Here is a 16620-nt window from a genome sequence, read left to right on the forward strand (position 1 = left end):
TATATATATATATATATATATATATATATATATATATATATATATATATATATCACTATATATGGATATTTAATATTACTATATTAGATTAAAAAGGTATATATGTATTGATATTGATATACATTTTCATATCTAAATTTATCTGAATTTGGTTGTCTAACATATGCTACAAACTTATAGAAACAAACAGAATTATTTGTGCAAGATAAAGCACAAGGTGAGCCTCTGAAAGTCCTTTCCATTTCTAGAAATTGTACCTCTGTTTACCCAGGTGCTGAGGATAAAAAGAAAACAGGGGTTATTCTTAACCTGTAAGGTTGCCGCCCCAATCTATCCCCTATGCCACTTGTAAACGAGTAACGACTGACTTTAGCTCCCTGGATTTCTCTAACTGACCACTCCTACTTTATTGTAAGGACCACTCCTACTGTACTGTAAGAACCACTCTAAACAGTTTAATGCCAGAACTACTGCAATTGAGCCTTATCTGCTCTCTCTGCAATCTTTACAATCAGAACAGCAAACATGAAATTTTAAAAACTCAATTCAGATTACTCATGACCAACTTTAAACACTCTAATGCATTTATCCATTTTTACTTCATCTTCAATATATTTTTAAAATAAATCATGACCTACAAGGTTCCCTTACCTGGTATAGATCCTGCCTACCTCTCTGGGGCTTTGAAGTTCCTATTACTTTCTGGACAATATTTCTGCACTTTGGGTTTGATAAGCATGTTTCTTCTCAGGACCTTTTAAGTTTCGATCTCTTAGGTCTGAATTGTTTCCTTTTTAAATACTCTCAAGAAAACTGTCTTCATATTTTTGTCTCAGGTTAACTTTCTTTCTTCTTTTTTTAGGGGCATTCCCTAACCATACTACATAATGAAGGATTACCCCATCCTTTATAAAACATTTTTATTATGTATTTTCTTTCTGATTACTAGCTACTAACCTGAATGTGCATGTTGCGTGTATTTGTATGCTTGGTTTAGTGTTTGTTTTTCCACAGTAGAAAATAGGTTCCATAAAGGCAGGGACTTTGTCTTTTCCAGTTATATATTCTCAGCATCCAGAATATTCTTGGCATGTAGTAAAAGCTCAAAATACAGTTCTTGAGTACATGAAATTTTAATGTCAATTCTGTGTCTGAAGCTTTCCTGATTATCTTCATATACATGCATTTACCAAGCCTACATAACAATATGGAGAGTAAAACACAAGACTCCTCCTTCAATTTTATGGACTAAAATATTCTACTGAAGGAATAAGCAAATGAATTAACATTGCTTGGTGTTGATGCAAGCTGAATGAAAATACAAATGAGAAATAATACAATAAGTAAAGAAACAAAACCAATACAATAACATTTTTTTATGGATAAGGTTGATATTGGAGAGCATATCTCCAGAAAAATGAGATTCCTAATACTGAATTAGACAGACAATGAGCAAGCCTCAGGCATGGGTAATAACCATAGTCTTACATATGTCCTCCAACGATGTCAATTTTCCTGAAATGCTAGGATATCATTCTTTTTATGGCTGAAAAATACTAAATTGCGTATATGCACCACATGTTCTTTTTCCATTTGTCCACCGATCAGCATCCAGGTTGATTCCATATTTTACCTATTTGTGAATGGTGTAGCAACAAACATTGCTATGTAGTTGTGTCTTTGAAAGGCTAATGTCAACTTCTCTTGGATATATACTCAGAAATGGGACTGTGGAATCATATAGTACATTTATTTATTTATTTATTTATTTATCTATCTATCTATTTATTTTTTAGGAATTGCTATACTATTCTCTGTAGTATCTCCTACCAGGAGTCAGAAACCACTGCTTTTCCCCATCCCTGGAATCCCGCAAAGAATCCACTACCCTGGAACAGGGGACTACAGACATAAAAACTCAGCTTGACCTAGGAGAGCACCCATGGCTCCAACAGGTTGTTCAGGGTTTCCTTTAGCATGTACCACTCAGATTAAGCCTCTGCTTCCCCCCTGCAGAGACATGAGTGAGAGAGCAAAGCAACAATGATATATATGAATACATTGAACAAAAGTATCAGAAATAGTAAGAGAATATCTCCTAGCCTACAAATGCAATTTTTTCATAATTTACTTATTTTTCTTAGATTAATGCTCATATGAGACCTTTTCTCATTTTGAACTTAAATTCATTCCTTAATCATGAAAGCAGATATTTCCTTGTGTTTAACATTCCATACCAAGATGAAATGGCCATAACTTTAAGAAATTGAGTGATCTTTAAAAGTAGCTTTCTAAGATATGATCATTGGCCATTATCACAATAAGGCTAACATTTGAAATGTATTTTAACTCAACATTTTAATTCAGTAGACACTAAATGGAAGCTGAAATGAAGAAATTACCCACTTTCATTGAAAAATGATTGCTTATAATGACTAAATTTGGGAGTTCTGCATTATTTACTTAGTGTGATAAACATACATTAAAATGTTCATTACAAAAGAAGGTCTTAGCTTCAATTTTATCTCTTCTTAATAGATTGTAGTGAACATGTGGAAGTGTTTGAGCTTAGTGTGATTTATATTAATAATACTAGTTTTTCAAGTTGAAAACAAAGTGGTTCTATAATATTTTTTTCAGAATTTCAGTTCTTTAATTTTCAAAAAATTTTAGCATCTATGATTGAGACGATCACTTATTTAAAACACCATAATTGATGACTAGCTAAGAAATCAGGACAGTGTAAGTTCCAACAAACAGGCAAGACACTGCTAGGAAGTGGCCATGGCACACTTCCTCAGTTCATCTCTGGAAAAGACTGGTAACCTCAAATTGGCCCTACTCTTTCTCACCACTTTCTGTGTTCTATAGTGCATCATTTCCTCTTTGACTATATTTCTTTGTCAGGTGGTTTGCAGTAAATAAACATTACCATGGTACCACAATTCTTTCTCTTTCTAGCCCTGTGTTCAAGACCAAGTATGGGTCTCACCAATGACTTCTGTAATCTCCACTGGGTTCACCAGGAGCAAGCAGATTTCAAATAATCCCCTTTGAGCTTACCTGCCCTGCTGTGCTGTTATTACAGGATGGTGCATTATCTTACTGTGGGTATGCATGGTACTCCTACTTATCCTGATCTGGTATCTAATGAGAAGTTAGTGTGAAACAACAGGTCCGTCCATCATGCATGACCAATTAAATACTAGATTGAACACACTGGAAATTTTGCTGAATTCCATTGAGGCACTGGCCAGTCTGATAAATTAGAAGATTGTCACCAGCTCATGAAAGTAATTCTAGAAAGAATGACTTGTTTAAGAGCAGAGTGAATCTAGTTCTTGGTGTGCTCAGCTCTAGGAATGAACACATTGTTTAAAGTCAAGTGGATTAATGTGATCATTTAATTAACATAAGTGTCTCTTATCAACTCTCTAAGGAAAATAAATTCAAGGAGTTGTGGAGTAAAAATACTAAGTGATTTGTGGTATCCTTTAATACAAACTTTTTCCATTTTTCTGGATCTGGATTTGAGCATCAAATTAGCAGAAGTATAAGTGGTGCAGTGACTTCGAGGGAGACTAAGAACCATGGATATAAAATGAGCACATTTTGTCAGTACAAAGTCCACCACAAAAAATCCTCGGTGCTCATGGGGGTTCAGAAAATTATCACAAGTGTGTGTTTAGTCAGTTCCTAGTCTGTAATGGGGGCTGAATGGAATCTAATCTCCTCCATGGATTGCAAGTGACATTGGAACAAATTTGCAGGCTATGTGACTATGTTTATTAGCCCATGACAAATATTGTGGTGTGATATGGTATGGTTATCATGCTTAGCAATAAGGGGTAAATGTCAGTTGATGTGCTCCAAGGCACTGTGTTCATTACGAGCTTAAGCTTGAGAAGGTATAAATAATAATAATAATAATAATAATAATAATAATAATAATAATAATAATACATGGTCCTTTGGTTTTTGACATCTCAGGAACTTTCATATGAGTTCAGGTGAACTGAACCCATTACCAACTACTGGCAACAGTTAGTTATAGGCTTGGGATTGCAATGCAAGGAATAAGAGAATGAGAAAGTAGTTTCCAAATTTCAAAGGGAAATTCAAGTAATTATTTTATACTTATAATTATTCTATAATTAATCTTAGAGTACTAAGTGATACAATGTAAATGTCTTATAACTTTTTATACTATATCATTTGATTTTGCCAGCAATCATGTTATATATACTGTGTTATTGTTCCCATTTTGTAAATGATGTCACACAGGAATGAAAAAATTAAGTGAGGTGTCTAAAATTGTATGAATTGTAAATAACAAAAGAGGATTTTGAATGCTGCCTGGCCAGCTCCGAAGCTCATTTTCTGTACTACCTTGGCTTAGCATTTGCTTTGTTTTCTACTAGGGCTATGAAGGAATCACAGAAATGGGCTTTGGACCTTGCTGTGATTCTCCTAACTTCTTGATTTTCCAAAAATTGCTTAATCTAAGCTGCAGTTTCCTTACCTGTAGAATGGGTATATAGTATCTATTTCAGATGTCATTGTGAGAAATGTGTGAGAATATGAATAAAGTGATCAGTACAAGGCTTGGAACATGCTAAGTACTCAATAAATAGTGAATGGAAGAAAGAGAAAGAGAAATGCAAGATTGACACTGGAATACAAGCAGCTCATTTATAGGAAACTCCTTGGCAATATTTTCCTAAAGGCAATATTACTAACAAATTTTGTCTGAAAAATCTGTATTTCCATGACTCTTTTTTTCATAATGCTATAATTATTTTCGATATTATATTTTACTTAATATGGAATTTTATTATTTGATATCAGATCATACAGCAAATTAGAAGATACTAGTCTCTGATTCTGGTCCTTCAGTTTGTTTTTTTTATTTTTATTTTTTTTTATTACATTTGGTGTTACTTGGCCTTTGACTCTAAGTAATAAGACACTGAGCAGTAAAAGATAGCATGATCACAAGGCTGTGCTCTGCTTTTTACATGTGCAGAAATAATAAGACTTAGATGCTCATAATTAAGAAATGTCTTTTACTCAAAAATATTTACGTCAAAATATTTGTTTTTAGTATCTGAATTTTTCATTTAAACTAAATTTGAAACATTTGAAAGTGAATATTTTTATAGAGATGGCCTGGAAAACACTTTGTAACATTTTAATGACCCTATATTAGTTAATTACTACTGTTACACAATTTTACCAAGACCACCATTCTACTTCATTAAGCTTTTATCTATAACACAGTATTTTTCCACTTGCACTTGAATGCTTAAGGCATTTTATAGCTTATGCTACTTCCTTCTTTAGCAAAGAAAAAATTAAACTTTTTTTCAAAAAAAACATTTTTAGTTAGTTAAAATAAAGTGTTACAGCAGAGATAGCCACTTGTAAGATCTCTTTACAGAAATCACTCTTCAATTACGATTTCAAGCATAAGACAATATGACAATTTTGTCACCATGCAAAATGTGAAAGCTGTAATTAACAGAAGGCCTTCTACGAAAGTATGTGACAATATAAATGTCACTTAGGCAATCAGATCGTGAAATCCTGTAGGAGAAAAGGAAAAAAAAGCACTTCACATTCCATCTTCATAGGAAGTATAAAATGTCTTAACAATTTGGCATTAGTATAGCCTTGCTAGAATGACTACAAGCAACTCTAATTCCTTAGAGCATTTAGTTATTTAGAGTATAGAGTATAAAGTTACTATTGAAACTATATATTTTAAATAATGTTTTTGATGTTTTGAATTAATTATACAAATACTTCTGTGGTTTTGCTCTTTAATCCTACCTTATAAATACATTCTCTAGTGCATCATTTAAAAATGGCATTCTCTAATTACTTAGTGCCATTTATAGGATTTTTTTTTTGTAATGGGGATCAAACCCAGGGTCTTGTGCATGCAAGGCAAGCACTCTACCAACTGAGCTATATCCCCAGCCCAGTGACATTTGAATAAATACATTTAATCCATTTTCATTTAAATAATTTGGTAATATACTAATACTCAAGTAAGTCACCAGTATATTTACATATCTTAATTCATTTAAACAAAGGCATAATAAAATTATCAAGAAACAAAAAGTGTATAGCATGTGTATTTAAAAATGAAGCTCAGGATATAAGTGGATCTGAATATGGTGACATACATGTCACTATAACAATAGATAAAAAAACAGTGTATCTGTTATTCTTAGAATTCAAGTATTTAAATACTCACCAAAAGATCATTAGAACATCAAATTAATTGTATACATTTGGATTTGCAAAGGATCAGGAAAAATGGATCTGATATGTTAGATTAAAAATATTCTTCTGGATTTCTTAGCTTTAGAACAAAAACATGGGTTAATATTCTGGCTCTAGTTCATGATGGCTCCCCATACTTCCAATTCCTTTTTTCCAATACATTTTATGTATAGCTGGTAGGTGAATTGTTCTGGCATGTAGCTGTTGTCACTACTCTGCTCAAGAATTATAAGGGGCTCCTTACTGTCTGTGCAAAGAGTCCAAATGCTTCAGGTCGACATTCCGACCTGCCATTTCCTAGCATTGCCCGCTGTTCTTCTCCAGACTCTTGTCTTGCATCTAAACTGATTTTCATACTGAGTCCAGACCAGTGATATTTCCCAGCTTCCACACATGAACCAGTTTAAATACTCTGTCCTGATTCATCATGTAACAATAATGTTGCCTCCTCAGATTTGCCCTCACCTCTAATCATTATGGCTCTTATAACTACTCCCTACAACCGAATGTGGTGGTGCATGCCTGTAATCTCAGTGGCTCCAGAGGCTGAGGCAGGAGGATCACAAGTTCAATCCAGCCTCAGCAACTTTGTGAGGCCCTAAGCAACTTAGTATGACCCAAAATAAAAAATAAATAAATAAAAAGGACTGGGGATGTGACTCAGTGGGTAAGCATCCCTGGGTTCAATCCCTTCCCCTTCTCCCCCCAGAAAAAAAAAAGAAAAAGATTTTTTTCTTTTGTTATGGGATTTTTAAAATCTCTTCCCACCTTTTGAATGTTTAGCCATTGAATGTTGTAAGCTGGTATATGTGTTTCACTCAACTTATAGCTATTTAGAGAAACAATATTTTTCTATCTTTTCTGTTTGCTGCTTTCTCCTTGCACTCCACACTCTATCAAAGAATAAGAATATTTGAGGAAACTCCATACTGTTTTCCAGAGTGCTTGCACTAATTTGGAGTCCTACCAGCAAAGTGTAAGCATGTCTTTTCCCCTACATCCTCACCAACATTTACTGTTACTTATATTTTTCAGAATTGCCATTCTGACAGGAGTGAGATGGAATCTTAGGGTAGTTTTAATCTGCATTGCTCTAATGTAACCACTCTGGAAAGTGGTATGGAGATTCCTCAAAAAACATGAAATGGAATCACCACTTGACCCAATTATCCCACTCCTTGGTATACATCCAAAAGAGTTAAAAATAGCATAGTACAGTGATGCAGCCACATCAGCTCAATTCACAATAGCTAAGCTATGAAACCAACCTAGATATCCTTCAATAGATAAATGGGTAAGGAAAATGTAGTATATATACACAATGGAATATTACTCAACCATAAAGAAGAATGACTTTATGATATTTGCCAGCAAATGCATGGAGCTGGAGACTCATACTGTAAGTGAAGTAAGCCAGTTCCCCAAAACCAAAGGTCGAATGTTTTCTCTGACAGGTGGACGCTAATCCACAATAAGGGGGGCAGGTGAGGGTAAGAATAGAAGCGCAGTAGATTAAATAATGGGAAGAGGAAGAAAGGGATGGGGGATAAGCAAAGGAAAGACAGTAGAATGAATCTGACATCATTTCCCATGTATGTATAGGAGGACAACACAGTGAATCCCACCACTGTGTATATCCATAAGAATGGGCCTCTAATTAGAATAAGATATATTCCATGCTGGTGTAATTGTATCAAAATGGATTCTGCTGTCAGATATAACTAAAATGAACCAATAAAAAAAAGAATGAGGATATTGTTCAAGAAATTTCCTGACTAGGCAAGGAGAAGAGAGGGAACCTCTCTTCTTTTAGCCATACATGGATGGTGGAAAGTATTTATGTGGCAGACGTAGGAGAGGCAGACAAGTGAGAAGGCGACCCATGGTCTCTTCCTCCCAGGTCTGGTTGAAGATGGAATCTTTGCATGGTGGGTTTGACAAAATCTAAAGGAAAATGGTTTTTGCCTCATTTCTCATCCTTACAGTCCTAACAAGGAACAGGGACATCAGAGTAAAATTGGCAAGGTGACATGTGCTAGACACAGTGAAGGCCGGGGGGAATGCTCCAGTGTTGTCTGGACTCCTGAGTCACATGTGGACAGTATCCTAGAAGTTCCTGTCTCCATGGAGGAACCTTTGTTCAAGCCCATAATACTGGCTGGAGACCTACTGTGTTGTTCAGCTTTTGATCATTGTGAAAAATACCTGATAAAATCAACTTAGAGGAGAAAACATTTACTTTGGTTTTAGGTTTCAGAAGTTTCATTAAATCCATGGTCTGCTGCATCCATTGGCTCATATACAAAGCATAACACTCACAATGGTAATGTTGGAATGCCCATAGGTGTGGCTATTAGACTGAATGCTATTATAATGAGTGAGAGTTTTTGTGACTTAAAGCTAATGCTTATGTGGAGTTGGCAAAAAGGCACATGTGAAGGCAAAGGTACTTTAGGAAGGTGATATCACTGACCATGTCCTGCCCCAAACCCACTATAAGGAGGAATCAAAGAAGCACCCATATTTACCACAACATGCCTGGGAAAAGCTCCTAGAAATATCTAAGAATCACTATATTTTTCCTGGTCAGTCCCAGGATGAGCAATGTAGCCTGAACAGATCCAAAAAAGAAAACTACCCAGCTCTCAGCAATGCAAAAGGCCTACCTAACTCATCTACCTCCAGATTTTAAAGGGACAATTAAAATTCAGTATCACACTAAAGAATGTACTCTTTTCCCTCAACAAGGGAAATGAAAATTTGATTAGAATGTTATATCTATGTTACTGAACATCTTTATTATAAAGAAGGCACAATGTGTTCGCGATTTATTTTTCTTCCCTTCAGAAGATCGAAACATATGACTGTGTGAGGAATTTGAATTAAGCCTATTATAAGTAAGTATACTACATCTACCTTCCTAACATTTCTCATTGTCACTTTCTAATATTCTATTAAATTGGTGTTTATTAGGGTTGCAGAAGGATAAACTGTGCAAAGCACAGCAAATAAAGAAATTTTACAGTAACTACATTATCTGGAAAGATACTTTCAAGCTGTGTAATAAATCTTAATTACACAGAAAAAAATGTAGATTACATATTCCTACTGCCTCACTAAAAACTAATCATTTGTTTAGTCTCATTCTATTGAATGGTTTAAATACTCCATTCCTCATCTCATAATTGTAGGAAATGAATCCCAATTTTTAACTCTCTCTTAAGTATGCGAAATCATTTAATAGAGAACATATGTTTTCTTTATTCCCTTGTCCACAGCATATAAAACTCAAATTATTAATTTGTTATTAATTTTTATTCTGATTATAACTGAGGACAACTATTTTATATTCAATTAACTGGCTTCCCTGAAATATTAGTATAAAGATAGCTTTCTAATTTCAACATACAGCATTAAAGCCTAAATTTTATTTTTTACTTATTTTAAGACAGTAAACTTCTTTTAATCATATTTCAATGATGTGGAGGTTTTACAACTTGGCCTTAAAGCTCTTTGACATTCTTCCTATTAATGTCTTCCAGAGCTCCAGGTCTTCTCCTTTCAAACAAGTGGGCTTATCATTTCTTTGTTTAACAGGTAAAGAACATGTTGTAGGTAGACCTGTGTGACTTTGAGGCTAGGTGATAAAGAACATTGCATATTTATTATTGGGTTGTTTTTCTGGTATTAAGATTTTGAGTTCTTTATATATTCTGGATATTAATCACTGGTCAGTGGAGTTGGCAGGGATTTTTTTCTCATTCTGTAGGCTCTCTCTTCATTTTAATAATTTGCTTTACTGTTCAGAAGTTTTTTTTTTTTTTTAATTTGATGGCATTCCACTTATTGATTCTTGGTTTTATTTCATGAATTTTAGGGATCTTGTTAAGATTGTTGGCGACAGCATGAATACCATAGAATGTTTACACTACATTTTCTTCTAGCAGTTGCAAAGTTTCTGGTCTAACTCTGAAGTCTCTGATTTACTTTGATTGGACTTTTTGCAGGGTGACAGACAGGAATCTAGTTTCATGCTACTCTATATGACAATCCAATTCTCCCAGTACCATTTGTTACAAAAAGTTATCTTTTTCCCATGTATGTGTGTGTATGTATGTACATGCACACACACGCGCACACACACATATATATGTGTGTGTGTGTGTGTGCGTATACATATATACATATATATCACCTTTGCTAAGTATCAAATGTAAATGGGAAAAATAACTAAACAGACATTTCTCAAAAGAAGAAACACAAATGGCCAACAAATATATGAAAAAACATTCAACATCTCTAGCAATCAGGGAAATTAAAATCAAAACTACACAAAAGTTCATTTCACTCTTGTCAGTATGGCAATTACCAATAATTCAAATAATAATAAATGCTGGCAAGGATATGGGGAAAAGGTACACACTGATACATTGTTGGGGGGATTGCAAATTAGTACAATCAGTTTGGAAAGAAGTATGGAGTTTCCTCAAAAAATTAGGAATGGACCCACCAATATGACCCAGCTATCACACTCCTTGATATTTATGCAAAAGAACTAAAATCAACTCACTATAATGATACAGCCACAACAATGTTTATAGCGGCACAATTCACAATAGCCAAATTATGGAATGAGCACAGATGCCTGTAGGTAGATTCATGGATTAAGAAAATGTGGTATTCATACACAATAGAGTTTTGCTCAGCCATAAAGGTGAAATTATGGCATTTGTTGCAAAATGGATGGAACTAGAGAATATCCTGCTAAATAAAATAATCTAGACTCAGAAAATTAAACATCAAATGTTTTCTCTCCTATGTAGAAGCTAGAGCAAAGTAAGGCTAAGAATGAGGGGTATAAAATATAAAGAAATAGGGAAGATTGGCAGAGTAGAAGGCAATCGGCAGGAGTGGTGGGAAAGTGGGGGAAATGTGGAATGAATTTAACAAAATCATGCTATGTGCATATATAAATATACAACAGGGAATTCCACCTATGGATATGTAGAAAGCACCAGTCAAAAATAAACAAATCAGCAAAAGGAAGTTCAGTAGAGGAAGGAGAATGGAGGAGGGAGAAGGGAAGGGAAAAGGGGGGGAACAGAAATGGAATAAATCAAATTGCATGCATGTGTGATTTTTGTCACAATGAACCCAATCACCATGTAGACTACATATAAATATAATGCTTAAAAAAAAGGAAAGCATTGCAGTTCTTTATCTTCTTGCACCTCATACTATGCTTAAAGCTCTCTGGGGTCATGTAAGAAGTCTGACTCATGAGGACTCAGCATGCTAGAAGGAAGCCTTCAAGCACAGTTCACTTGTAGGTGCTCTGCTTGGCAGCAGTCCTGCTCTTCAAGTCCTCCTGCCCATGTGCTAGACTTGTGAGTGAATGAAACTTCAGATGATCACTCTTCTACCCATGGAATTACTAAGCTTGGAGTCTTCCTAGGTAAATCTTCAAGCATCTTAGAGCAGAATTTCTTACCACAGAATCCATGAGCACAATATCATTTAACACCATTGTTTGGAGAAGGCAGTTATACAGCAATAGTAACTGGAACACTAAGCTTACCATTATTCTTGTTTCTCAATTCTTCATGTTTAAAAAAAAAATCAGCACAGATTAGAGGAAAAGGGAAAAAACTAATACATAGCTTTCTTTTGACATGTTTTCACTTGTAAAATGGTAGGTTTTCTGAGATAATTTACTAAAGTTAACTAAGGTTTATATGTTCATAAAATTATTATATTGGCATGCTATAATAACCCATATTAAATATGATTGACATTTTGAAAATATTCAACTTAATGTATGAAAACAATTGCCAGAAAATGGGGACTAAGATCCAAGTACAGATTGAATATCCTTTATCCAAAATGCTTGGGACTCAGAAGTGTTTTGGATTTTTCTCAGGTTTTTGAATATTTGCATATACATAATGAGATATCTTGGGAATTGGACTGAAATCTAAACATAAATTCATTTATGTTTCATATGCATCTTGTAAACATATTTTTAAAAAGTTTGTGCATGAAACAGTTCCATGGTGTGGAATTTTCCATTTGTGGCATTATCCAGTAATAGAAAATTTTTGGATTTTGGAGCATTTCAGATTTCAGAAGAGATGCTCAACCTGTACATTTATGCACTCTACTTGATATTAAAAGTAAAATGTATGTGAATTACAAGTTAAAGTCATTAATTTAGAAGGATAAAATCCAAATGTTTAATAAAAAATCTGATCAGGCATTGATCATAACTACAACACTGGTTCTTTTAATGTCATAATCTGTCATCTTGGCTTAACATCTCTTCAGAGTTTTCTCTGAAGGCTGATAATTTGGTCAAATAGACAAATGGATTTTTATTGCCATGGTTCTATATTATACAATCTGTCACTGCACAATTTTATTCAGAAATGAATTGAACTTCCAAGAGAAATCATCAGAGAAAGGTGAGCCAATATGATAAGTTTGGTGGACACAGTCTACTTGAGCACATTCATGAAGTTTTAAAATAAATAGTTATTGTATACAAGAAATGCAAATTAAGACAAAATAGAAAATATTTAATATTTTAAAATATTATCATTAAGAAATGATAATATTTATTATTGGTAAGGTTTTAGGGAAAAGAGCAAAGTACATTCCCTGCAGGTACAAATTGATAGAAACCTGAGGAATTGAGTACTACTGATCAATAGCCTTATAATTTTGCTCTTTTCCTTGACTTAAAAGTCCCTTTTAAATTCATCATAAGGAAATTATCATAATACAGGCAAAAACATAACTGCAGATTTATGTATTATAAAATTTGCACTATTGAAATATTGAAAGCAACTGTTGGCAAATGGCCAAGCTTGGATTATGAAACCAAATTGTCCAGCTGCAGAGTCCATGAACTTAATACTTAATAATTTTTACATCTGTTCTTGATCTATTGTAAAAAAAAGAATAAAATATATTAGGAACATTATAATCCTATTTTTATAAAAAGATTTGTATAAAAATGATGGGATATACCACAAGGCAGAAGGATTAAATGATTATTTTCTTCTTATTTGCTATCAATATTTTAAAAAAATACTCTATTTTCCAATTAGCTATTATTATTCAAACAAGGAAAAACATCTAAGATTATATAAAATATCAAATAAATTAAATTTGTTGTTTTTTCTTATTAGGATAATTGTTGCAGTTATGTTTTTAAACTATGATGGATGGAGACTAGTAAAACTCAAAAGAGTGGAGTTTTTGCAGAGAAAGGCTTGAGGTTTTGCTCCAGCCGAACTGGGTATTGAACACTCTTGCTGTGTACCTACTGCAGTCTATGAGTTGTCCTGAAAGATAAGTGAGATACTAAGTGTGAAACAACCTTGAAAAGTACTTGAAAGCCAAGGTGAGCCAGATGGAGATATGGGATATGTAACACATTTTCCCTATAGAAATAAGGTAATTAACAATAGTTATGTCACCAGACTAGTCAATAAAACCTTTAGCACCTAAATAGTTCATGCCCTTCTAAATGAAAAGGCAATCCACATTCCAGTTTGAGACATCTCTCCCCTCCATGCACTTCAATGGAACAATTGCGATTCTCTCAGTCATGATTAATGTTCCTTCCATTAAGGAACTCAGTTACAGGGACAACAGGAAATGGAACAAGAAGGGCACAGTCACCTTAAGGAATGGAACTGCATCCCTAACTAGGGCACCATTCCTTAAGTCAGACATTATCTATACTGTAAATGATGTGATGTAAATTTACTTTAGAGATAATATGTGATCATTCCTCTAAATATTCTTAGTATCTCTTGATGGAATTTCAAAAGAATAATGGATAAGTTAGTAAAATATCTATAAAGGAGGATAACCCAGTGGTTTGGAAAGTGAAATTTGGTATCCTGCAGATGTGCCTTCAAACTTGATAATTTTGCCACTTAGAATATGTGTTCTTCTAATCAAGATACTTGCTTTATCTTAGTGTCTATGTCTTTAAAATAGGCATTGTATGTAAGAAAAGATGATGGAGTTTTAGCAGTGATAATCAATGTACACAGTAAATGCTCAACATTTTGATCATATTTGTGGTTTCACTTTTCTAAGAATACTGTAACAATGACAGATTAGGAATAAAAGCCCTTGGAGATGGCCTTATGTTGGATTTCTCAAGAGTGCAAATGGATTATTTTGAATCCAGTGCCCAGGGAGCACTGGTAGAGGAATACGGAAATGAGGCAAGGAAGGGAAGGAAGACAATTCAGAGTGCAAGACAAGCAGGACTCAATCTTAGTGGGATGTTAATGTCATAGACCAGACTATGTCTTGGGGTTCCCCATCTGTGGATTGAAAAAGCAGAGGTCCTTATTCATCAACTCTTAGCCATTCTGCTTGAAGGTTGGTGTTCACTTCCCAGACAAGCACTTCCTGTGCTTACAAAAAGGACCTGTTTACAAAGAGAAGGATGGCATGTACCAAAAGATTATAGTCCAGGGACTACAGGTGGTAAACTGACAGTCAGATACAATTAACATTATGATATCCTATTACCTGTATAGCCTTAAACATTACTCTGGATATTGCTGGATGAAGGGAAATCATTGCAGGATTATGGATGGATCCACACAAATGCATTGTTGCTGTGATAAAATTAAAAAGACAATAGAATTCTTTTGACAATATGGTAGCAACTTCTTCAATATTCAGCAGTTGCTTACAGCTTTCTTATTTGGTGATGCAAAATACCTGCAACTCAGCAGGCCTTGGGCAGCTAATAGCTAAAGACAGTATAATAACAACTAAAAGAAACATTTGCTACTAGATTCCTTTGGCTTCAGTTTCACCCAAGGTTGTGGAATATCAGTTACCTGACAGACAGGGCAGTGGGTAACAGCATGTAGTGGGTTCTTGGAATTTCATTAAACAGTGAATGAACGTTTCATAAAAGCCCATTTACAAATGGCTTTTTGGGTTTCCAGGATCAACAAATCACTTCTGAAAATTCAACTCAGATTTCTGGAAAATACAGTCTCTATGCCCTATTCAATCTCTTACTATTTAGTCATTCTGATATGTCCATAATATTTATTCAAGGGAAACAATCATTTCGGATTATTATTGTGGTTCCCAGCATAAATATATCCTACACAAATGTCATGGTTTTTTCCTTTCAGTAGGGACAATCACATTTATGGAAAGCTCCTTGCTTGATGCAGTTTCATCAGTCTTAATCTCCTAAAACGGGAACTGGGAAGATGGTTTCTATTAAGGTCTGTTCTCTTGACTCGCTGCACTTCATTCCAACGACTCAGTTCCCTAGGGGATCACGACACCAAGTCTTCACTTCCTAGCAAAATTAGGAATGCCTTTAGTAGGTGCCTGCAGCAATGAAAGAAACTTGGTACTAGTATGCTAAACATCCAGGCCCCAGGGGCAGTCAGCAGGGCCAGCCTATTTCGCTCTTCTGTTTCCGCCGGCAGATGGCAGCAGCGGGCTCCTAACCGCGTCTGCAGGTAGGGGTAGTAGCTACACAGCTTCGGGCCCGCGCTCTGCAGCGGTGCTGGTGTAACACGAACAGATGCACAACAGGCCGGGACGGTCCTTAAGGCTTCAGTAATAGGTGCTAATAAAATGGTATCTGGTTCTTTACATTTTGAGTGAAAACAGTTTAAAGGAGACACAGCAACTTATTGCGCCTCTGTTTTCTCGGATTCCCCAAATTTCTCAACTCCAGCAGCAACTCGCTCCCTTTTCCCAACTACCGTCCGCTAGGTTAACTCCACGCTCCGGCCCTTCAGATCTTGGAAAGCCGGGTATCCGGCACCTGCCAATGGGTTGGCCGCAGCCGTCTCGCTTCCTCCGGCCTCTGTGCCACTCGGGCTTTTTGGCGGGTCAGGATGCCTCGGTTGCCCCCATCATCCCATCCCCCTTCCCTAACCCTTCTTTTGGTCCCTTCTCCCCTAGGCGCGCACACACATGCTCACGCAGCTCTCTCGCGCCTAGTGCTGGCTCGGCTGTGGGAGCAAGACCGACACCAGCCAAGCAAGACACGGTCATGCCATCAGACTCCTCGTCCCGAGCCCGCGTGGTGCCCACCGCTACCACCGCGGAAGCCGCTGCTCCTTCCCACCTAGACACCACGCCAGCAGCCACCCGGTCTGCAACCTTAGCAGACCTTGGAGAAGTTAACGCCTTGGGAGGGGGCGGCGGGGCGCAGGTTGAAGGATTTGTTGGAGGAAGAGGATTAATACATCTGGGCGAGGGGAGGGGCAGCTCAGGCAGGGACGCGGCGCGAACCCGGCATCAGTGAGCTCTGCAACGCCG

General features: G+C 35.8%; 1 long non-coding RNA gene across 1 annotated transcript in view; it reads left to right on the forward strand.

Annotated features, from left to right (window-relative positions):
• The first annotated feature begins 16610 nt into the window (after positions 1-16610).
• LOC125614633 overlaps positions 16611-16620 on the forward strand; it is a 430190-nt gene continuing 430180 nt past the window's right edge. The window contains exon 1 of the long non-coding RNA XR_007345217.1: positions 16611-16620. This exon is cut by the window's right edge and continues 227 nt beyond it. This is a non-coding gene — a long non-coding RNA (uncharacterized LOC125614633).

This window comes from Marmota marmota, unplaced genomic scaffold (assembly GCF_001458135.2).
Source record: "Marmota marmota marmota unplaced genomic scaffold, marMar, whole genome shotgun sequence".
NCBI lineage: Eukaryota > Metazoa > Chordata > Mammalia > Rodentia > Sciuridae > Marmota > Marmota marmota.